Source organism: Anolis carolinensis, unplaced genomic scaffold (assembly GCF_035594765.1).
Source record: "Anolis carolinensis isolate JA03-04 unplaced genomic scaffold, rAnoCar3.1.pri scaffold_8, whole genome shotgun sequence".
Taxonomy (NCBI): Eukaryota; Metazoa; Chordata; class Lepidosauria; order Squamata; family Dactyloidae; genus Anolis; species Anolis carolinensis.
Genome location: NW_026943819.1, coordinates 18,930,599 through 18,954,022, shown reverse-complemented (window position 1 = coordinate 18,954,022; position 23,424 = coordinate 18,930,599). Strand labels below are relative to the sequence as shown.

The 23,424-nt window shown below is 40.4% G+C and overlaps 1 protein-coding gene across 2 annotated transcripts in view; it reads left to right on the top strand.

Annotated features, from left to right (window-relative positions):
* Positions 1-23,424, top strand: part of kirrel3 (kirre like nephrin family adhesion molecule 3) — a 960,216-nt gene that overhangs the window by 5,575 nt on the left and 931,217 nt on the right. The gene's annotated exons all lie outside the window — the stretch shown is intronic.

The following is a 23,424-nucleotide window of genomic DNA, read 5'->3' as shown; positions in this document are numbered from 1 at the left end:
AAGCTTCCCTATTCAATTGCTGCCAAGTCCTGGGAAGGCCAGAAACAGCTCTTTACCAGTGCAGACAGGCAGTAGGTATGAGCCATTTCAGAGAAGGAAGAAAGTCTTTGTATTGACAGAAAGAATTATGCATCCACCAGAAAGCCAAAATGGCCTTTTACAAGCCACAGTGTCTTCTTTCCAGCCAACCAGGTGACAGTAGATTCATATCTGCACAAGTGGGATATTATGCTATGCCCATGTGATCTACTCCAGAGAGCATCTTTTCACTGAAAGCAAGACACTGGATCAAGATGTGCAGAACTCTCTAAACTGTTCTGACATCTAGATTTTTTTTCCTCATTTCTCCCAAGAAAGATCATTCAAATTTATCTATCAATTCCACTTAATGGCAAAACTCTGCCATCACTGTAGTTCCCCGGGCCAATAATCTTTGCCTGTTACATGGAGAGCTTCTTCTACATCACTCTCCTGCAGCACAGCTTGACAAACAGCCTGCATTAATTTGCCAGTGCATCCCAGTGACATGTGCAGCAGATCCCTTGAGATTTTTTAAGTTACTGAAACTCTGGAATTTTGTTTCATTTCATTTTAATCCAATAACATGTTCACTAAGCACTAAGTTTTGTATTGTACTCTGTGTGATAATTTCAGGTAAGTCTGTATCTGTTTTTTCTAATACTAAAAATGCTGTTTTGCTTATTGCACAATCTTTTGAGCATGTGAATTAGTGTTACTGCTCCTGTGATTCTTCGTCTTCTCAGATCTTGTTATTTTGCCATCATGAGACTGTTCTGCAAACATTTATCAACCATCTCAAGTGATCTCCACTCTCTCAAGTATATGTTTGAGAGGCCGGAAGTTTTTTCTTCCTGTCATATTTTATGCAGTTTGTCTCCTTCATGCAAACAAACACACATCCAAATCCTGACTGTTGAACATAAGAGCAGAAAGCTTTCTAAAAGTGTTGGGATTTTTTTACAGGATGGCCCAAGAAACAGCGCATGCAAAATATATGCCATGTTTCCTAGTTCTTGTAGCCAAAAAAGTAGTAATCATTACAAATGGGCAACTGGGTCTCTGCAGTATTTTTCTGCATAGAGAAAAAAATGGGCAAATCCTGACATGGCTCAGAGAGAATTAAAAGGGTCTGATGGCCTCAAGTGCAGTGAGCTTTCCTATTTGCAGCATTAATGTTAGACACAACTACTAATCCAACTTTCCTGTCTGGGTGGAGCTGATTCAGAAGGCTCCATTTTGTCCTTTGCTTCATATAACAAAATATATTGGGTTCCAGCTTTTTTCCCCTCCAAGCAGCCTAAGGACTGTTCATTTATGTTTCTTTCAACAGACTGGAGTAAGTCTCGCAACTCATAGTTCTTGAAAGATGTTGCTTATGGGCCTGACGTTAAAACCCCCCATTTGAAATTTTCAGGATATTTTCCTCTATTCCTCTCTTTCACAACTTTTCATTTTCTTTTCCGCCTGAGATGCTCCCAGCACAGAGAGCCACAAAGTGTCTCCCATTAGGGGAATGCCATTTAAGTGAGTTTCATTACATTATGAGACATTTCCCAGTGCAAATCGGCAATTTACGGTATCTCACCTTTACGTTAAATGAGTTCTCATTCCCCCTGAGTTATTAATAGAATGCCCTTTTCCATTAGCCTTGTCCTTTCCCAGCACCAGTCCCCCTCTTTTCTCATTTGCAGGAGGACTTCATCCAGCAGAGTTTGTAGCAAGAAGACAGTCTGGTTGGCCTTATCCTGTGGCTATAGGGTAGTGTGGAGCTTTATGGTGATGTGCTGGGGATAGGTAGAGGAAGAGATAAAGAGATGGTGGGAGAAGCATTAAAACATGTGAGATAGGGGGAGAAGGGGAAACATATACGGGAAGGCAACTTGCCTGGCTCCCTATTTTTCCATATTGTTGTGTTTTCTTCCTTCTGCGCAGTAAATATTGATTTTTAGTGCATTGTCATAGGCTTTTGTGGCCAGAATCACTGCGTTGCAGTGAGTCCTTCAGGCTGTATGGCCATGTTCCAGAAGCTTTCTCTCCGGTGGGCAATACGTCAGGAGAGAAAGCTTCTGGAACATGGCCATACAGCCTGAAAGACTCACAGCAACCCAGATTTTAACTGCCTTTCTGTGCAGAAAATAATATTCCTGAACAGATTTTGCACAGAGTAAGATCCAAACATATTCAGAAAATGTGTTTGGTCATTTCTTGCACAATTTATAATATTATTTCAATGCCTATTGTGATTCCAAATGACCCTCTTCCTCCCATTTACATTAGATTTGAAAATGGGTCCTGGAAATATATCTATGACCAGCATCAATAGAACTTTTATTTGTGTCATACGAATGAGGGGATATTTTGTAACGTTTTTGCTGCAAAAGCAAAAGGATGACAAGGAAATGGGAAGAGAGAGGTATGCCACTGTGGCAATGAATCTGCTGCTCCCCCCTGTGGCCAGAATCGAACATCCCCTCAAGAGAAGGTTAAATTGCCTCTGTGTCTGTCTCTGTCTCAGTTCTATGTGTATATGGGCATTGAATGTTTGCCCTATATGTATATAATGTGATCTGCCCTGAGTCCCCTTCGGGGTGAGAAGGGCGGAATATAAATACTGTAAATAAATAAATAAATAAATCCACTCTGGGTTGTAGCCTAGACTCGAAACCCATTTCCTCCAAAATTCTGTACCTTGGACAGCTCCTTTATAATGCAGATTAAAATTCTGAATGCATTAACTGCTTACTGCCCATCAGAACTACTAGTCAGCATTTGGGCAAAGGATGGATGGGTGGAATCACATTGTTCCAGTACTAGCATGTGATCTGTTATGGATGTTAATCTGGTAGCAACTAAACAGCTATATGGCTGAGATAGAGACTATCTGGCAGACTGTATCTCCCCATATGATCTAGCCAGGGCCTTGTGTTGTTTTTATTACTACCATTGCCATCACAGGGGAAGGTTGATGGGGATGCAAGACTAGGCCTTTTTGGTGGCTGCCCCTAAACTCTGAAACTTCCTTCTCAAGAAAACTATAAGATGATGATGATGATGATGATGATGATGAGTGCTTTATATCACAAAACAGCAGCTTGAAGCAGTCAGATGTGTTTTATTACATAACCAAAAAGTACTTATTTTAGTTATTCCTGAGTTCTTGTTGTTTTGAAAGCAACCAGAATTGTAATTTCTTTGTGAGGTTCCATTCTATGCTCATAATTTAAAAGTAACCTTGCAAACTCTGTCTTCAGCTTGCTTTTTATCTCTACATCTTTGGACATCCAAAGCTCTCTGACACAATTTTTGGAATGAAAGCAATGTTATTTTGAAGGGAGAGAGGATCACAAGGCATGTGGTTTGGTGGAGCAATAGGCAGGTTTCACTATAGAACATACTTTGACAACATTCTCAGGAGCATTATCTCATTTTCTCAGGCTGTTATTTCCCCTCTTCTTCTGAGCTTCTTTCTTCAAGCCCTGTATTCTTTCCAACCTGTGTTTTCCACCCCTCCTCATGCTTGCCTTAGCAACTACCACCTGTGGCTGAAAAGGAAGACATACTTCACAACTTGAAAGCTAATGGCAGCATTTAGGTTTATTTTACACCCTGTTATTTTAGCCAGAAAATGCTGAGTTCTCCCTTTGCAGGTCACACACTTTATTATGTGAACAAAACATTGTAGAATCCATAATGGAGGATCTTCAACATTTTATAATTAGGTTCCATTTTTACAGGACAACACTATAGTATAGTCTTTAATTAAAGGACAATAGTGTTGAATTCAATTGACTTCCCTGAATAACATAAATAGGCCAGCAACATTCTTGTGGCACATGATTGCACAAGTCTCCTTTTTATATTAATGCAGAGGTTGGTATTCTTTACCATCTTCCACCAAAGCCTCACCCACATTACCTTAGTGCAGTGGTTCTCAACCTGTGGGTCCCCAGGTGTTTTGGCCTACAACTCCCAGAAATTCCAGCCAGTTATTAGGATTTCTGGGAGTTGAAGGCCAAAACATCTGGGGACCCACAGGTTGAGAACAACTCCCTTAGTGGATGATCTCAAAGGACAATGGGTGTGTGTCCTTTGAGAGGCTTTTGAGACCATCAACCATGGCATCTTTCTGGAATGCCTGGAGGCTTTGGAAATTTGAGGCACTATTCTGTAGTGTAATTCTCAGGCAAGTTCCACAGAGCTGCTCCTCAAAAAAGGAGCTGTGGCGCAGGCCCGGGCTGTGGCGCAAGCTGGAGGGCAGCCAGCTGCAGCCAGCTGAGACCAATCACCAAGAGGTTATGAGTTCGAGGCCAGCTCGGAGCCTGCGTTTGTCTTTGTCTTTGCTCTATGTCAAGGCACTGAATGTTTGCCTGATATGTGTAATGTGATCCGCCCTGAGTCCCCTTCGGGGTGAGAAGGGCGGAATATAAATACTGCAAATAAATAAGTAAATAATATCCCCAATGCTTTTTAATATTTACAAGAAACCGCTGGGAGAATCATCTGGAAGCATGGGGTGGGTGTTATCAGTATGCTGATGACACACAAATATATTTCTCCAGGCCTTCAAAAACATCTTCAGCTAAGGATAGAGTGTCTCCTCTGAATGAATCCCTTGAGGAGATAATGGGTGGGTGAAGTAAAACAAATTGAATCCAGACAAGGGTCCTAATCTGGAGATGGAGGTATGTCAATCTGTCCTGGATGGGGTTACACTCCCCTGAAAGACTGAGGACATCATGACATTGAGGTCTACATGGTGGGTGATAGAGGGGGGAATCACCGTGCATCGTGGTGAATCCAGTGGGCAGTGTGGGAACCTTTACCTATCTCACAGGGGGAAGCGTCACCGCCCAGCTTCCCCCTGCCCTTGCCCTGTTGTAGGCAATGAGAACACAGGAAGCCTCCCATGTTCTCATTGCTCCCTCTTACGACATTTTCACCTCCGTTCATGGATGAAGCCCTTCCAGAAATAGATCCCATCAAGTGATGTACATCTAACAGCTTCAGCCCTGAACTGAGGTGAAAGTGTTGTAGGATGGGTACATTTGGCCATTTGATGAGGTCATGTTCCACAGCTTGGGAGTGATCCTGGATTCATCTCTCCAAATGTAAGCCTAGGTGGAGAAAGGCCACTTTATTTAAATTATTGAAACATTAGACCTCTCAGTGATCAGTGTAGATGAGACATGGAGGTTGTGAAGTGACTTTGGGCCAGTTACTGACACTCAGGGTGCATCTACATCAGGGGTCCCCAAACTAAGGCCCGGGGGCCGGATGCGGCCCATCGAAGCCATTTATCCGCCCCCCATGGCACAAGGGCAGAAGGGGGTTGGACTAAATGACCCAAGGGGTCTCCTCTTCCAACCCCCCTCCTCCTCCTCCTCATTATTATTATTAACATTGGGGCTTGGTGGCCATCTGTCAGGGGTGCTTTGGTTGTGCTTTTGGTGCACAAAGGCAGAAGCGGCTTGGACTCAATGGCCCAAGGGGTCTCTTCCAACCCTCTTTATTATTATTATTATTATTATTATTATTATTATTATTATTATTATTATTATTAACATTGAGGCTGGGTGGCCATCTTTCAGGGGTGCTTTGCTTGTGCTTTTGGTGCACAAAGGCAGAAGGGGATTGGACTCAATGGCCCAAAGGGTCTCTTCCAACACTCTTTTTTGTTGTTGTTATTTTGTTGTTGTTGTTGTTATTGCTCGGTGGCCAACTATAGTCCGGCCCTCCAACGGTCCGAAGGATAGTGAACTGGTCCCCTGTTTAAAAAGTTTGGGGACCCCTGATCTACATTGTAGAATTAATGTAGTTTGACTCCACTTTAACTGCCATGGTTTGATGCTGTGGAATCACGGGGGTTGTAGTTTTCACAAAATATTTAGTCTTCTCTGATAAAGAGAGCTGGTTCCCCACCAAACTACAAATCTCTGTATGTCATAGCATTGATCTATGGCAGATAAGGTGATTTCAAACTGCATTAATTCTACAGTGTAGATGCACTCCTCAGCTGCTTGGGCAACAGCCTTCCTCCTGCCCTGTGCATCCCCTGAAATCAAAGGAAAGTGACTTGCCCAAGGTCAGCCAGTAGGTTTCCATAGTGAATTGGGGATTCAAACCCTAGTCTCCATGGTTGTAGTCCAACAGTCAAACCACGTCACCACACTGGTGGAGTAGTGGGTTAAAGTCTTGTGACTTGAAGGTTGGGCTGCTGATCTGCAAGCTGCCAGGTTCGAATCCCACCCGGGGAGAGCGCGGATGAGCTCCCTCTATCAGCACCAGCTCCATGCAGGGACATGAGAGAATCCTCCCACAAGGACGGTAAAAACATCAAAACATCCGGGCATCCCCTGGGCAACGTCCTTGCAGACGGCCAATTCTCTCACTCCAGAAGCAACTTGCAGTTTCTCAAGTCGCTCCTGACATACAAAAAAAACCTAGCTTGTTGTACTGAGCAATAATCAGCTTTAAAGTTGGAGGTCAAAACTAGGAATGCAAATCTTTGCTTGTCTTGTTCTCTTGTGTGAGGCAAGATGAGCAAATATTATTCTCTTTGCTTTTCAGACAGTAAGGACAACACAGAGTAAGACAAAGTCAACGAAGAAGTAATATTTTCATCAGTTTAAAATGAAGAAAGAGGGAAAATTACTTTTTGGGACTGCCAAGATTTTTTTATACTTCCTTCCCTATGCCTCTCTGTTCTTCAAAAAGATCATGGGTGTGCTTTGCTTTGTTTTGTGTGTTCATTTCAATGAAAATTTGGTTAAAAATGCAAATAAAATGCAGCAAAATTAGAGGGGAATCATTTTGAGTTGACAGATGAAGTCACATACACACAAGTGACCATATGCTATCAATTCAGCCTCACCTAAAAGGTAGTGGTTTGATTCCCAGTTAAAAGGCATTTCTTCTTCCTTTAACTTTTGAAATATCTTTGCCCTTGTTTCAACTTATATCTAATGTATCCCCACCTCTGGCACATTTCCCAACTGTGTACATTTTGAATTCCATTTTGGCCAGTTTAATTGAACATATATTACCCCATAAACAAGGCATTACACAGTAGAGAGCGGAACTAACAAAGGAAAATGGATGGCTATTCCTAATGCTCTCCATTAGATAGACAGGACATTTGTACTCAGTCCTGCCAAATGCCAATCAATGTTCAAGCTAACAGGTGGCCATCAGAATGCATCCTGCAGGGACCTAATATCCATAATACATTTCCCTTTTTAATTGCACCTGAGAACAAAGATAGATGGGGCTCAGCGGAAGGGGATAGGAACAGAGGAGAATTATCTGTGTCTGGTTTAATCTTTTTATGAAGTAAAATTCCAAAATTAGTACTCTTCCTCATAAATCTATATATATAAAAGGGTAATGAAATTTTGGCCTAGGACAAAACAACAAAACTACACATCCCAGAAACACTAAACTTGGCAACACAACCCCTCATCCATGCCTTTATGTTCATACAAAAAAAAAGAAAGAAAGAAAAATAAAGTCCTAATTAGAGGGAGAGTAATAATTGTTTTTATCCAATTGCTGCCAGTTAGAAGGCTAAGCTCCGCCCACTTGGTCTCCTAGCAACTGACTCAGCCCAACAGATGCCACCCAGCCTCTTAATAATAATAATAATAATAATAATAATAATAATAATAATAAATACAATCCTAAGATTAGCAGATACCCCTAAGGATCATCCAGTTCAACTTCCTTATATCATGCAGGAGGACACAATCCAACCACTCCTCACAGATGGCCATCCAATATCTGCACAATAATAATACACATCGAATCATAGCATCAAACAGTTAGGAGACACCCCTAAAGGCCATCCAGTCCAACCCAATTCTGCCATGCAGGACACAATCCAAGCACTCCCAACAGATGGTCACCCAGCCTCTCAATACTACTACTACTAATAATAATAATAATAATAATGATAATAATAATAATAACAACAACAACATCATCATACAATCCTAAGGTTTGGAGTGACCCTTAAGGATCATCCAGATCAACTTCCTTCTACCACGCAGGAGGACACAATCCAAGCACTCCTGACAGATGGCCATCCAGCCTCAACAAGTTGGCCATCCAGCCTCACCACCACCACCAGACAACACCACAGCAACGCGTGGCTGGGCACAGCTAGTTACATATAAAAGTACTGTGGGCCTTAAAGAATGTGGGAGAAAGAGAAACCAGATCATTTGGCCATCCTGTCAAAGGCTTTCAATTCTTGCTTATAAAAACTAGAACTTTGAATTCTCCATATATATTTTCCCCACCCCAGTTGTATTGGTGAATCAGGACCACCATTTCTCAAACCATACACCATTTTCTAAAAGCGCATTATTTTAATACATACAGCGAAGGCAAGTGGAAGCAAGGCATGGAAATATTATTGCTGGGAACTACAGCCTCCAGAATCCCTTTAAAGTAATAAATACTTCCCAAATCCCAGTATAGTATGAACCTCTTTCTACTCTCTGAGCAGTATGAGCCCAAATTTGTTCATTGCAAAGGGATATGAATTGCATTGCATTCACTTTGGATAAAAACTTATCTAAATTCACAAAGTTCAGACCCACAAAAGAACTTATTCTCCCATGGCACTGTTGATGTTTTGAGTGTCTATATATTCACAAACACACAATCTAAATGTGAGAATCAAACACCTTTTTTTCCAATAGACTGTCCAGCTATTGCAATATTAACACTTCTATGTCAATCACTTGCCAAAAAAGAGGAAAAAAGCAAATTCCTTTATTTTTTTCTCTCTGCCCTCAATTCACACTCAAGAGACCTTCTAGCCAGAGGTTGCTGGACACAGGTGCTTGTTCTGTCAGTGAATGTAAAGGCATCAATGAGTTATTCCTATCATTGAAGCCGAGCTGAAAATCATTGGCTTGTGATCCTGTAAAATTAACATGCCCTGCAATAAATAACGACTCTGTAATGGGTTGTCATTGATGGCTTTTGGAAAAGCACAGCTCACGAGAGCAAATGTTTCAATGGCCAGTAATTGAAATTAAATGAAACCAGTCAGTGTCGGGCTTCTGTTGACCTAACTTAGGACAAAATCTATCATGAACTGGGAAAATGTAATGTCTTCTGGCCTATATCAGGAAAAATAAAGGGAATGTAATGATCCTTGCTTGCACATGTATGGGTCCTGGCAGAGAGGCAGATAGTTTAAAAATATCCAAACCAAGTGGCAGTGTGTAATATACCAAATCTTATTGCAGATGGATGGCTCAATTTTTGAAAATTTTATATAGTAGAAACATGATTTCCCTCATATAATATTGTTTAGCAAGTAAGACTGGGGTAAATCTTTCTTCCTAATACTCAATCTTTTCAAAGTGCAGACATGCCAGTTTTGCATTCCACACTACAGACAGAACCTGAAGTTCATGAAAATTTACCCACTTATGTGTCCTGAGACACATCTACACTGATGATTTAATGTGAAAAAAGCTCCAGCTGTATAGAATTGAAAAACAGCATGGAGCTGATCTGGGGTAATGAGGGGCAAGACCAACTTAACACAGTTTTAACCAACATTAACCAAAGTAATAATAATAATAATAATAATAATAATAATAATAATAATAATAATAGACTCTTCAAAGACTCTGGCAGAAACCAGTGCAGGTGGTCCCGGTGGTGATCAGCACATTGGGTGCCGTGCCAAAAGATCTCAGCCGGCATTTGGAAACAATAGACATTGACAAAATCACAATCTACCAACTGCAAAAGGCCACCCTACTGGGATCTGCGTGCATCATCCGAAAATACATCACACAGTCCTAGACACTTGGGAAGTGTTTGACTTGTGATTTTGTGATATGAAATCCAGCATATCTATCTTGTTTGCTGTTTCATAATAAAATAATAATAATAATAATAATAATAATAATAATAATAATAATAATAATAATAACTTTATTTTTGTACTCTACCTCCATCTCCCCAAAGGGACTTGAGGTGGATTACATATGACACAAGATGCCTACAACAATGCATAAAATAAAAACAAAGTACAATACAAAATAAAACCACTAGTAAATAAAACAACAATCTGAATTCAGAAATGTGCCAATACATTACTACAGAACACTTTGAATTCTTATCCAGATTTCAAACTACAGGAAAGGCTTCAAACTACAGGAAAGGAGATTCCACCTGAACATCAGGAAGAACTTCCTCACTGTGAGGGCTGTTCGGCAGTGGAACTCTCTGTGGTGGAGGCTCCTTCTTTGGAGGCTTTTAAACAGAGGCTGGATGGCCATCTGTCAGGGGTGCTATGAATGTGGTTTCCTGCTTCTTGGCAGGGGGTTGGACTGGATGGCCCATGAGGTCTCTTCCAACTCTACTATTATATGATTCTATGATTCTATGATTCAGAGTATCCCCCAAACCTATCAATAAGAGGTTAGCCTGGCATGACTGTAACTTTTTTTAAATAGAGAAACTCTTGATCAACACCAGTAAAACACCAAACACATTAAAAATAATTCAGCATGGTATCTCAGGATAACAAGCACAGAACTATGTGGCCCCAGATCTGGATGCTGCCTTGATATAAGAAACAAATCTAGATCAATTTTTCAAAAATCCAAAAGGGATCCAGCAAGTATCCAAAAATTTAAAAAGGATCCAGGCAAAGCAGACCTCTCTGAACAAATTTTGTCAAGAAAACCTTGTTATAGGGCCAGAGCCGGCCCTAGGTATTTTTCAAGTGTAGGCGAACAGAATTTTGGAGCCCCCCCACCCCCCCAAAAAAAAACAATTACTGAAAAATAAAAGCGTTGGATACGCGAAAATGTTGGATAATAATGAGGCAATAAGGAAAAGCCTATTCAACATCAAATTACATTAAGATTTTACAAATTAAGCACCAAAACATCATGTTTTACAAGAAACTGTATTTACAAATTTAGCACCAAAATATCATGATATATTGAAAACATTGACTACAAAAATGTGTTGGATAATCCAGAACGTTGGATAAGCGAATGTTGGATAAGTGAGACTCTACTGTACCTACATCATTGGCAGCCACACAAGCATTCTATACACAGACAAGTGAGCACCCCTTCCAAAAAAGAGCTGTATTTTTCCTCAAAGGACTGAAAAAAAAAGAACACCAGAATTATTCCTTTTTAAAAAGTCTTTAGAAGAATTTTGGTTCAATACTAATTTTCTTTCTTTAAAGAAATTGCAAGAAAAGTACATTGGTGATTGTAAAAAAAATGTTACAAGAAAGATGAATGTGTCTTTGTAGCCTTGTTTTCTTGTCTATGTATAAACCACCCTTGAGAGTTTAGCATCCGTCAGTTTACCAGGCAGCACAACTGGACCCAGTTAACGCTGTAAAAGGAACTCCATGTTGCCCAATTAATTAATATTTTACCGAGTGCCTCAAGACTTTCTGATGGAAATCTGATCCTGATAATTACACTGTATTAATCCTTTCAGCGGCCCACTGTGTTGTACTTTTTGGTCTCTGTGCTGGGATAATGAAATGGGTGGGCTTAGCTGTGCCTAGTTGAAGTGCCTCAAAATTACCATAGCCTGCTAGGAATACATTTGTTTCCTTTTCCCCTCCCCAACTTACCCTCTCCCCTGCCCTTCAGAACAAAACCCTGAAGCATATGCCTGTCCCTCCCTGTTTGTGTGTACAGCCTTTGCACAGCTGAAGCTGTGTCTTGAGGAGCATTCCCTGTGGCTAGAAAAGCAAGATTAATCAGCCCTTCCCAGAGAGGTTCCCTCATCTGTGAATTTGCTACAAAACACCCACTTCTCTCGTGAGAGCCAGTGTTTTGTTACATGCAATTAAGCCATACACGCGATGCTGCATGGGAGCTGTTAAGTTCACATCAGGGGATTGTGGCCTGCTCTCCAGGAGGCAAGGGGAACGTGGCAGAGAAGACAGCGAGAGATGGAGGCCTATGCTGTGCAAACTTCAGGAAGCCCACTGACAGCCCTAAGGAGCCCTCTCCATGGGGTGCTGGTGGACAGTTGCAAGCCTGGTATCCAAAGAAAACAGTCAGGAGTGCTTCACTTCACTTCACTTCACTTCATTTCTTAAACAGTTGCTCTCCACCAGAGTGCTCCGAGCAACTTACAATTTAAAATATCATTCCACAATATAAAAACATTCAACATAAAAACATTCAACAGTGACTATTTGGCAAATTAGATCTGATTTACTTAAATGCACAACCAAACAGCCAAGTCTTGAGCGCTTTTCCAAAAGGTCGCAACTCCGACATTGCTCTAATATATGGAGGCAATGAGTTCCACAGAATTGGAGCATAGATCGAAAAGGCTCTACGCCTTGTAGCTTCCAGGTGTACCTCCCTAGGGCCCAGTACGTATAGGAGATTTTCCTGGTGACCACTGATGGAAAAAAAGGAATGAGGCGGTCCCTAAGATATAATGGTCCTTGGCCATTTCGAGCTTTAAATGTCAGGATTAGTATCTTGTAAGAGTTCCACAGAATTGGAGCATAGGCCGAAAAGGCTCTACGCCTTGTAGCTTCCAGGTGTACCTCCCTAGCTGTTTGTGCAAAACCAGAAAGACCTTGAATCGTGATACTATCTTCCTATGCTACTCTATTCAGATTAGGAGAGTCATCTACATACAAAACAACATCCAATACCAGGAAGCAGATAAACATTTTTTTTTCTATCTGGAGTCTTATGTTAAGCCTTCCGGATCTCCTTCTTGTCTAATAAATATATACACAAACAATATAACCTGGCTCATCATGCTTTCCTGTACTTACTGGAATTCATTATGCATGGTGTCAGGGGATTATTGACAAGGTATGTTTTAGAGGGGAAATCATGTTGTTGTCTGCCTTCAAGATGTGTTCAGCTTATGGTGAACCATGGTGGCCCTATACAGAGCCCGTCCAACAATGAGGCGAATTAAGTGGTCGCTTCGGGTGCAAAACATATGGGGGCGCAGTCGAGACTGCTTTTTCTGTTGATAATTACAACATAACATTACTGCATATTGAACTACTTTTTCTGTCAAATTTGTTGTATAACATGATGTTTTGGTGCTTAATTTGTAAAACCATAGCCTAATTTGATGTTTAATAGGCTTCTCCTTAAACTCTCCTTATTATCCAACATATCCGCTTATCCAACGTTCTGCCGGCCCGTTTATGTTGGATAAGTGAGACTCTACTGTAAATGATTCTCATCCTTTTCCCCTACTTTTGTGTTGAACTTCAGTTCCTAGATTTTCCAGTCAGTATGGCAGATGATCAAAGATTCTGAGAGGTGATTCTGGGAAACCTCACAACCTCTGAGAATGCCTGCCATAGATGTAGGTGAAACGTCAGGAAAAATGCTTCAGGAACATGGTCATACAGCCTGGAAAATTCATAGCAATCCAGTGATTCCAGCCATGAAAGCCTTTGACAACACATTGAGGTCAAAAATGTCTAACAGCCAAAAACTGGAAACTACAGTAGAGTCTCACTAATCCAAGCTAAACGGGCCAGCAGAAGCTTGGATAAGCGAATATCTTGGATAATAGGGAGGGATTATAGAAAAGCCTATTAAACATCAAATTAGGTTATGATTTTACAAATTAAGCACCAAAATATCATGTTATACAACAAATTTGACAGAAAAAGTAGTTCAATACGCAGTAATGTTATGTTGTAATTACTGTATTTACGAATTTAGCACCAAAAAATCACGATATATTGAAAACATTGACTACAAAAATGGCTTGGATTATCCAGAGGCTTGGATTAGTGAGACTCTACTGTATTACTATATTGGTGAAGCTATTATTGATGCATGGATACCTTTTGAGATACCATATCCAAGCAGCCTTTTCCCACAGAACTTAGTTGACATATACAGAGGCTGGATGGCCATCTGTCGGGGTGCTTTGAATGTGATTTCCTGCTACTTGGCAGGGGGTTGGACTGGATGGCCCATGAGGTCTCTTCCAACTCTACTATTCTATGATTCTATGATTCAAAATTGCCTAGGGCAGTGGGGAGTAGGGTGAAAGATATGATAGATTTCTTCAACCAAATTTTTGCCAGGATTAGTATTTTCATTCCTTAGCTTTTCTGTTCATTAGAGTTTGCCTTGAGCGGTCTTCTCAAAGAGGCTTCTTCCTGATGTCCTCATAGCCATGACATACTATGTCAGGGAATGTATCATTCCTTCCAAGTGAAAGTACCATCCAAGGTCCTGAAACTTACCTATAAAGTTAATTAAATTCCTTAGATAGCTCCTTTAATACTTCCAAAGACCAGAGGGGATTTCTTGGCAGGACAGTCAGCAGCAATCACTGCCCCGCTCTAGTTCTGATAATCTTTCCCAGTGTTTCAATGAGGAAATTTTCCCAGAACTCCTTGATTGAGTCCACTGGCACTCTACCATATGGACAATCTATTCTAAATTAGCACCACAACCTTTCCTCAAGAAAGTGATGGCTTTTAAAAACAAATGAATGGGGAAAGGCATTTCTTTCTTTCCCTTCCCACCCAAGATTGCTATCATCTTGGTGATTTCCCTGGGGAGAACATCATTCAGTTCAATACTGCTGACTCAGCACTGATGAACAACCTTCTGGGAAAGGAGGAGATGGTAATAATCAACCCACTAGGTTTTTGCAACAGGAGTTCTGTCATATAATAGTGCTCTTTGCTGGATTTCAAGTCATCCCAGATGAGTTGAAGGTAACTGCTGCATCCCTTGGGGAGCCACAGCAATGTATCAACTGTGCGTTCATCCCCCTTGGTGCCAATAATCCTCTAACACCATGCAACATGAATTCCAATAAGGACAGGAGTGTACAATGAGCCAGGATATATTGTCTGCATATGTTTATTAGACAAGGAGATTTGGAAGGCTTAATTTAAGACTTCCTGGTTGAAAGAGACTTGTTTACCAGGATCTGGTTCCCAACACGGAACCATAACTTGTCTTTAGATGACACGCCTATTCTTAATTTGAAATCAGAGGAAAATAATCAATAATGGCCAAAATCTTATTAGTCCTGAGTAGAGTACTAATTCAACTATGTGAATTTAGCTATGTGTTGACTCACTGTTCAACAATTGATTCCATGGTTTTATTTTAATTGGGACAAAACAATAGGATGCTAACCAATGAGTACTTCTTTAAAGTGTGCCATTATAAAACTAGAGGTGCATCTATGAATGGATTTCAAAGTCATAAAGGAGTAGCTATGGAGCCAAGAATTACCTTTAATCTCAGATTAAACAATCACCCCTATATGTAAATGGGGCAAAGACATAGCTTTTCTAACAACTCTATCCAGTTTACAAGGGACCTGCTCTGGATGATTGAAATTTCTCACCCTCACTTTACCCTTTCTATTATCTTTTCATGATGTCCACGACTATCTGTGCTATTCTTTCTTTTTTATTATGCCAGGCCAATTGAAACAAGAATGGTTGCATTCTATATTATTTACACTTATGTCAATACTGCATAACTAATACATTTTAACCCTATGTTATGATCCGGAGCTATTTCACACTGCACAATTTCAGCGCTGTCACTTCATTTTAAGGACCATACTTCTTTCCTTCAAATCTTTAATTTAGGGATGGCACCCATCCCTGCAAATAAATAAGGAAACAAATGCCCTCAAATATCCACCACACTTTTTATCTTCACTGAACCATTTTAGGCGTAGGACAGGATCTCTGTGCAATGTACAATAGAACCCAGCCTGTGAATTCTATAATGGTATAAAAATAAAAGTAATATTAAAAGGTTAAAAAATATTAAATGATTTACTATGTTAAAAGATAGATGAAAACCGGTTAAATTTAAAGCAATTTAAAACCATGTACATGTGAGATTTGTGTAAAACCAATTAGACCCCAATTAGTCATAGTGTTATAGCATTTGAGTGCAAAAGTGCTATTTCTCTAATGTGTTGATGCATGGTGAGACTGTGATTCAACTTATTTTTAAAAGGAGAGAAAGCAAATGAAAGAAGTAATGTTTTTAATTTTGCTTTTCCCATTGACGACTATCCTGATACTGTTTGACATTCAATAGTTTACATCAAGTTGGGTGCCCAGGAATAATTTGCATGAATCACAGGAAGGGGTTCAAGTGAACCTCTTTGCAGTTTTGGGTTGTTTTGATCCCCATCTGTTTTGGTCCCCATCGTGATGAAGCTTGATGGAACATCTTTTAGTGATCTCTTCTTTCTTATTGCCTCCTTAAGTTTCTTAAGTGTGGTTACATAGGTTTCACTGCTGATTATGACACCATGTTGCAGAAAATCAACAAGAATAGCACCCTGTGTGTCCCAAAACACTATTTCATCATTTTACCACAAAAAACTGGGGAAACTTATTGACTCGAGTATAAGCCGAGGGTGGGAAATGCAGCAGCTACTGGTAAATTTAAAAATAAAAACAGATACCAATAAAATTACATTAACTGAGGCGTAAGTGGGGTAAATGTTTTATGAATATTTACCGTATTTCAAAGAAAAACAGTAAGCTAACTCTGTAAGTTCATAAGCAGGGTCAACAAAAACAATATGGTATCAACAATAACTTTATAATCATCATCATCATTATCATCATCAACAACAATAATAACAACTTGCTTTGTATCCTGCTCTATCTACCCATGGGGACTCTGGCCGGCCTCCAACATAGTAACAGGCAAACATTCAATGCCTATATAAACAATGCAGAGCTAGATATCTATATATATAAAAGGGTAATGAAAATTTGGCCTAGGACAAAACAACAAAACTATACATCCCAGAAACACTAAACTTGGCATCACAACCCCTCATCCATGCCTCTACGTTCATACAACAAAAAGAAAAGAAAAATTAAGTCCTAATTAGAGGGAGAGGAATAATTGTTTTTATCCAATTGCTGCCAGTTAGAATGCTAAGCTCTGCCCACTTGGTCTCCTAGCAACCCACTCAGCCCAGGGGACAGGCACAGTTAGACCTCACTTAGGCCTCTTCCACACTGCCTATAAGATACAGATTATCTGATTTTAACTGGGTTATATGGCAGTGTAGACTCAAGGCCCTTCCACACAGCTATATAACCCATTTATAATGGACTTAATGTCAGGGGAAAACCTTTACCCTTTACCTTAACTACTACCAATTCCTCAATACTTTATTTCCCATACAACCATACTTCGCCACAGCAACGCGTGGCTGGGCACAGCTAGTAGCTCTATAACTATATATACTAATTTCACATTTGCATTTTCCCCCTGAAAAGTTTGCAAATCCTCTCTCTATATATGTGCATTTCCCTCCTGCAATATTTGCAAGTCCCATTTATCTATGTTTACATCTATCTAGACATCTCTCTCTCTCTGTGCATATTTAAAAGGCCTATATCTATATTAATATCTATCTATCTAGACATTGCTCTATATATAGAGAATTATATCTTTATAGGACTTGCAGAGACTTGCTAACATGAGGGGGAAATTCATATATTAAATTAATGTATTTGCAGGGGGAAATCTATATATTATTTACAAGCTTTGGGGAATGCATTTGCCCAAGGAAGAAATGCAAGCAAAGCCCTCCTAAAAACAACTTTGGCCTCTTTTCTCCTCCCTTTTTCAATCTCTTTTATTTATCCCTTTTCAAACTCTAAAAGTAGCCAGAAAAGGCTTTTTAAAACTTCCCTTCCTCTCCCAAAAAACCCACCCCATTTTTGTTTCCTTAGGAATAAAAAGAAATACACACCTTCTGTTGCTCTCCTTTCCCTCCTTCCCTCCCTATTGACTCAAATGTTCTTGCAATAATAGTAATAATCATAATAAATCCTGCAAATTTGCAAGAGTCTTTTTTTCTTCCCCTTACATCCATGTAATATTTTTCTTCTTCCTAGCTTGCAAAAGGTTCTGTACTCACTCTCCTTTCACTTTTAAAAACATTCCTTCCTTATCCCTCTCTCTCTTAAAAAATAAGATAACTCCAGCCTGGGAGGAGAAGCAGAGAAGGGAGGTTTTGGAAAATAAAACTCGGCTTATCTTCGAGTATAAGCGGTACATATTTTAATACTTCTTTTGAGTAGCGAAAATGAGCACACACTTTGAAGAAGCAAGAAAATCATAGGATAAGAGTGTTTAGTTTCATATAACCTGGGAAGACTGAAAAAGGGCAGTCTCCTTTAAAAAAAAAAAGACAACTGAACAAAATTCTCATGTTTCAGAGAGTGTTGGAAATATCTCTTGGATTCTTCTTGTTTGCCTGTTGAAATAGTTGGCCCATAAAAACAGAGACACTCCAGTAAAACTCAGAACAAGTGTCTAGTGAGCCCCAAGGGGGATCTGGAAAGAGAAACTAGAAGTAAACCAAAAGAAAAAGAAAGCAGGCACCTCAGAAGTCATTTCAAACCCCTTGAGACACAAAGCTTGGGGACACACAGACAGGGAATCCTGCCAAAACATCTTTTCATACAGTGGTTTAACATTTGTGAGATCAGCCTCATGAGCACACAGACATCTGTAAAGCAAAAATCTTAGAAAGATTATGCTTTATCCGGACTCTTGAGAATTGGTGCCCAGCTTGCTTTCATGCCCAGGGAAAAAGTTTGGCATTCTTAATTATTCCTCCAAATTTAAAATGACAAGGTCCTACACTGGCTAACAAGCTCTGAACAAGAATAAAAACATCTATAAGTAAAGAAATGGGTCATTTTAGCTGAAGTTTGTTTAAAGTGAGGACGAGATAGTGGCAATTTCTGTGTAGGAAGGAGAAAAGTTAAAAGAAGAGAAGAACCATTAGAACTTCATCCCATGGAGTCTTCTCTCCATCTTCTCTCCATTTCTCTTCCACTTTTCCAAGCTTTCCCCAAATTTCCGTTTTCATGTGATAAGGTCCTTAGTAGCAGAGTATATACTTAGCAAGCTGAAAGTCTCGGGTTCCATCTCTTCATATGCTATTCATGAAGAACTTGACACAGAGGCTCTTCACCATATAGTAAAGGTAAAGGTTTCCCCTGATGTTAAGTCTAGTCATGTCAGACTCTGGAGGATGGTGAAGAGCCAGCGTTGTCCGTAGACACCTCCAAGGTCATGTGGCTGGCATGACTACATGAAGCACCATTACCTTCCTGCCGGAGTGGTACTTATTGATCTACTCACATTTACATGTTTTCAAACTACTAGGTTGGCAGAAGCTGGGGCTAACAGCGGGAGCTCACCCCACTCCCCGGATTCAAACTGTCAACCTTTCAGTCAGCAAGTTCAGCAACTCAGAGGTTTTACCCACTGAACCACCGGGTCCTTCACCGTATATCTTGGAGAATTACTTCCACTTGAATTAGGAGGACTAAGTGGACAAATAATATGACATAACACAAAACGGATTGTTCTCATGATCAATGCATGCCTCCAAAATTGCAATGACTCTTGTTTTGGAAATTAAAGTCATAAGGCCCACCATGAACGGTGTAATTATTGCCACCTTTATCAGTGTTATCACAACATTTTGGATCAGGCGCATGTCCTCCTTCCAAATGATTGAAATAGATTGCATGGTTTGCATAGGCCGTGATGTTGACACACTGAGCAATGTCCTCATGATACATAAATACGTTGTCAGCCTAATTTCAGGAATGAATTTTCTGGAGGGGTTCAATCCATCAATCATTTATTGCAGTCAAAGACCAGCATAAAGGAAGATGATTTTACCATAAAGTGCATAAAACCAGACAGCATAAAATACAATAGACACATAAAATGCACATATAAGAATAATATAAAAAATAATTCACAACACTAAACCCAAGGATTGCACATAATCACCAAACCCAATTGTCTCTTGGCTACCTGGATGGTTCTAAAAGGGCTCTTTAATGTGCTTATTTAATACTGAAGAGTTTTTCAAAGAGGAATGGTAGTAGTATACTATTTAGAGCCTCCTTTTTCTCCATGAAAGGAGGAGCAAGTTATCTCAGAAAATGCTCAACAGTGTCAGGAGTCCAATTTTTTTAAAACATCAAGACATCAAAACATCAAAACATTCATCCCACCCTGGAATAAGTTATTGGGTTTCAATTTTGAATTAGTGTTTCTCTCCCTCTGAAAATTTCAACCCCATTTGAATCAACCTCATGCTAACATGCCATTTACTGTCATTCACACTTCCCAACTGTTCCGAAACAGTTCCAAATTCCTAAAATCAAAACCTGTTTTTAAAATGTTTACCAGAAATAATTCCCAGCTTAAAATTTTACCAAAGTGTTAAAAGGTGTTTATTATCCATTTTCGTTCAAAACTATATCAACCCATGCTATGAAATGTTTTACCCTGAAAGAAATGTTTTACGTTAGAGGGAGAAACATTGAATAATGAAGTATATCTATGTGTGTGCATTAGAGTTGCAATGTAAAGCATATTCATAATTTTTTATCCCCAGGTCAAAAAATATCGGGAAACCCTGCCAGGAAGAATAATGTCCTAACAAGAATTTTATGTAATTGTATCCTGAAATTCAAACATCCCAGTCTTGCAGTATAATTCTTCAAAAGTGCTGTAGTTGTGTTTTCCTTTGTGGCAGGAGGATTGGACCTGATGACCCTCATTGGGTACATCTACACTGTAGAATTAATGCATTTTAACTCCACTTTGACTCAATACCATGGAATTCTGGGATTTTTAGTTTCATTGGGCACTAGTACTCTTTGTCAGAGGAATCCAAAGACCTTATATTTTTATTATTTATTTACAATATTTATACCCCACCCTTCTCACCTCAAAGGGGACTCAGAAAAACGGATTTACAGAAAATATATATGGCCAACATTTAATGCTGATTATACAATATAATTAACAAGAACAGACAACAGTGATTTAGCCTGCTGTGCTAAGCCTGGCTAATGCTCCCATGATTCCACAGCATTGAGCTATGGCAGTGAAAGTGAAGCCAAACTGTATTTATTTAACAGTGTAGATGTGCAGAATTGGGAGGGGCTAAGCATTTCTGGCGAGCCCACGATGGCACAGCAGGTTGAACCACTGAGCTGCTGAACTTGCTGTCTGAAAGGTTGATGGTTCAAATCCAGGGAGCAGGGTGAGCTCCCGGTGTTAGCCCCAGCTTCTACCAACCTAGCAGTTTGAAAATTCGTCGTCAGTTAGTCAGCGCTATTGGTACTCTTGGACCTTACAGCTGCATTCGACACCGTGGACCATGACTTGCTGATCCATCGATTGGCTATGTCTGGTGTACGAGTTTTAGCTCTTAAATGGTTCAATTCATTTCTCCAGGACCGGAGACAGAGGGTGGAGTGGTCAGGCCAAAGCTCTGAGAGCTCCTGCCTTTGCTGTGGAGTTCCCCAGGGTGCTATCCTTTCGCCCCTGTTATTTAACATCTACGTCCAACCACTTGCTGGACTCGTGCGGAGCTTTGGCATAGAGTGCGACCAGTATACAGATGATACCCAGCTACTCTTGCATATCGAACCCGGGACAACCACGATTCCTGAGAACTTTAAGCTGTGTTTGGAAGCATTGATGAGTTGGCTGCGAGCGAGTAGACTAAAAGTGAATCCCGCGAAAACTGAGATACTCTGGCCCGGCCAGCCACCAGAGTTAATCCAGTCACTGCCTAATTTTGGTGGGGAAGTTCTGGTTCCGTCTGCTACTGTTAAAAGCCTTGGGGTTGTGTTGGACTCATCGCTGACAATGGAGGCCCAGATCACTGCCATAAGTAAGCAGGTCTTTTTTCATCTTCACCAGGCAAGGAAATTGGCATCCTACCTTTCGACAGAAACATTGGCAACGGTAATCCATGCAACAGTCACCACTAGGTTGGATTATTGTAACGCCTTATATGCCGGCCTTCAGAAGACAAAAACCCAGAAGATCCGAATGGTCCAAAATGCGGAGGCCAGGCTGCTAGCGGGATCATCTATAAGATCCCATGTTACACCGATTCCGAAACAACTGCATTGGCTACTAATAGAACATCGGATCTCTTACAAGATACTGATCCTGACATTTAAAGCTCGAAATGGCCAAGGACCATTATATCTTATACCTCATTCCTTTTATTCATCAGTGGTCACCTCAATCCTCCCAGGAAATTCTCCGATACATACTGGGCCCTAGGGAGGTACACCTGGAAGCTACAAGGCGTAGAGCCTTTTCGATCTATGCTCCAATTCTGTGGAACTCACTGCCTCCATATGTTAGAGCAATGCCGGAGTTGTGACCTTTTGTAAAAGCGCTCAAGACTTGGCTGTTTGGTTGTGCATTTAAGTAAATCAGATCTAATTTGCCAAATAGTCACTGTTGAATGTTTTTATGTTGAATGTTTTTATATTGTGGAATGATATTTTAAATTGTAAGTCGCTCGGAGCACTCTGGTGGAGAGCGACTAATTAAGAAATAAAGTGAAGTGAAGTGAAGTGAAGTGAAAACATGCAAATGTGAGTAGATCAAGAGGTACTGCTCTGGTGGGAAGGTAATGCCAGCCATGTGACCTTAGAGACATCTACGGACAACACCGGAGTGAAAACATGCAAATGTGAGTAGATCAATAGGTACTGCTCTGGTGGGAAGGTAATGCCAGCCATGTGACCTTAGAGACATCTATGGACAACACCGGAGTGAAAACATGCAAATGTGAGTAGATCAATAGGTACTGCTCTGGTGGGAAGGTAATGCCAGCCATGTGACCTTAGAGACATCTACGGACAACACCGGCTCTTCGGCTTAGAAATGGAGATGAGCACCAACCCCCAAAGTAGGACACGACTGGAACCTTTACCTTTACCTAGGCATCTCTGGTCCCTTTCAGCTCATTGGTTGCATGATTCTAATTATGCTGCAGAAAATAAACATTCTTGTGTATATTTTTAAAAATCCTAAGGAGTAAAGAGGTTCTATGAATGGAAAGCAGGATATCTGGGCAGAAATCACTGCTTGTCACAGTGAAAACGGGGTTTTGTGAAAAAGGTGGGGAGGAAGAGAAGTCAGAGAAAGAGTTCTCTGTGAAAAAGAACAACACTTAAGGACATTTCAATACAGGGAGAATATTGCAGAAAAATCTTTGTTTTCCCCTGCAGCAGGAGGAAACCTGCTGTGATTATTTATCGTCACATGCAATGACAACACAGTCAAAGATTTCCATGCTAGTATGTGGGTTTTTAAAAGGCAATTTAACCAAGAAATAGGATGGAATGAAAAACATGTATAAAATTGCTATGGACTGGAAGCAGATTGACCCACCTTGCCAATAATAGAAGGGTAGGAAGGGTGCTGCAGCTCATAGCATATCCTATGGGAAATCGGAAAGGACTCTTACTTGTGGCAGAGGCAGGGACTATCTGAGCTCTTCCCAGCAGCCACTGGCTGACAGCCACCA